A 2,266-nucleotide genomic window follows, 5' to 3' on the forward strand; every position below is an offset into this window, starting at 1 on the left:
TGGCAGCCGTCTCTCAGGCTCCCTCTCCGGAATCGAACCCTAATTCTCCGTCACCCGTCACCACCATGGTAGGCCCCTATCCTACCATCGAAAGTTGATAGGGCAGATATTCGAATGATGCGTCGCCGGCACAAGGGCCATGCGATCCGACGAGTTATCATGAATCATCAGGGCGACGGGCAAAAGCCCGCGTCGACCTTTTACCTAATAAATGCATCCCTTCCAGAAGTCGGGGGTTTGGTGCACGTATTAGCTCTAGAATTACTACGGTTATCCGAGTAGCACGTACCATCAAACAAACTATAACTGATTTAATGAGTCATTTGCAGTTTCACAGTCTGAAATAGTTCATAATTACACATGCATGGATTAATCTTTGAGACAAGCATATGACTACTAGCAGGATCAATCAGGTAGCACGGCCTTGACACAACAAGTGATTAGACCCACAACCATCATCCAGGTGATGGAAGGGGAAAGACCAAAGTCGCACGAAGGAATCGGCACAACGAACAGCACAAGCTAGGAGCCAATGGCACCAAGGCTCATTCTCGAAGAGGCCACATTTGAAACAATTTAATGAGACTCGTGAGTCTGTCATCTTGAAACAAGAATGCCATGAGATGATTCTCGAAATAAAGGGAGAAAGAGTCTCAGTTTACGAAGCACCCACCGTGCCCTGGGACAGGGAACGAAGAACACCCACAGTGCATGGACGGAAATTAATGCCACATATAGAGGGATTCCCACCGCAAGCAACTTTTGAACGGGCTCCAAAATCTCACAAGGAGCTTCAAAAATGATGGGACCGCTTTAGTGACACTTGGGTACGCACAAGTAGACACCAGTCACTAAAAGCAAAGCCCAAAACAACTCATGTGCCGCTAACGGTCTCCAGCCAAGCCACAGCAATCAGCCCGATAGCACCGTCAAAGAACGGAGAACTAACTTTTCAATTAGCTATGACAACAGGCAAGCTAAAGATTCATGAAAATGATGGGGATGGCGAGCTCCGCGAGGCATGTTATTTACGACGGGACTAAGAAGATGCACGAGAAGCATCCCCTCAAAAGCAACACAATGTGTTGAAAATAGGTGCAATTGCAAGCGTCCCCGCTAGCACTGCAACGCATTACAAGGGTCCTGATGCCAAGCTGCCAACACGCAACATTACAAGAAGGCCACATGCCCATGAGACCATGAACAAATTAACCAGTGTTTGCATGCATGACAACCAGCTCAAGAACACCCCAGCAGCTCGGCAGCACTTCCCTCCAATAGACATGTAGGGCTTACACCCATATACAGATACGGAGACATTCAAAATGCTCAAAAGGCTTACATTTTTTAAACCCCAGTAACTTTCATCGATGCACTGCAAGCGCAACACGGCCGCAAAAGGGTCTCCCAGCGAAGCTGCCAGCACAGTGCATTACAAGATGCCTACATGCCCGTTATTGACCTCACTTTTGGTTGAGGTCTAGAAACTTTTTTTAGTAGCCTAGGTCTAGCCATAGGAGTTTCCTATTGACTAGTCTTAGAAAATTAGAAAAGGTACCCCCACCATTAGAAATTCAAAACTCTTCTTTTTACTCAACGGTTTTTTAAAATCCTCATAATTGTGAACGGTGGCCAAAAGATGCAAGAATATGGGATTTCATGAAACTTTTACAAAAGCGGCAAACCCCAATTTAGTCAAAAAGGACAAAAATTGAGAAACAAATGTGGGCGCGAGCCATCGCGCAACTGCCCGCGCGCCCGCCCGCATGCTAGAGAGCAACTGCCCGTACGCCCGACTGCGCGCCCGCGCACCAGTGCGCCAGCTCGATCCCGCGAGACTGCACGCGAGCGCTACTAAACACCCGCCCGTGAGCTAGCACGCGCGCACCCGTAGCACTGTGATGCGCACCAGCGCACGCGTGCTCCTGCAACTGCGCCCGCTTGCTTGAGTGGGCACGCCACCGTGCCTGCGCGCGCCCGCGCCCACGCAACTGCATGCACACGCACGCAACTGCAGGCTTGCACGCGCATGGACCTGTGAGCACCCACAACTACAGGCGCGCGTGAGCTCTCCAGCAGCACCGTGAGTGGGCGCGCACCCCTGCAGCACTGCGAGCACTCACCTACGGACCAGCAAGCAGAGCTCGTGGCAACAGTGCGATACTTGTGCCTCTACATGCGCACGCACACGTGTCACTTGGGCACTTGTCACTGGGCACTGAGCACGGCACGTGCGCGTGCGTGCAACTTATATATATATATTGTA

The sequence above is a fragment of the Phalaenopsis equestris genome, unplaced genomic scaffold, assembly GCF_001263595.1.
Source record: "Phalaenopsis equestris unplaced genomic scaffold, ASM126359v1 Scaffold202527, whole genome shotgun sequence".
Lineage (NCBI taxonomy): Eukaryota > Viridiplantae > Streptophyta > Magnoliopsida > Asparagales > Orchidaceae > Phalaenopsis > Phalaenopsis equestris.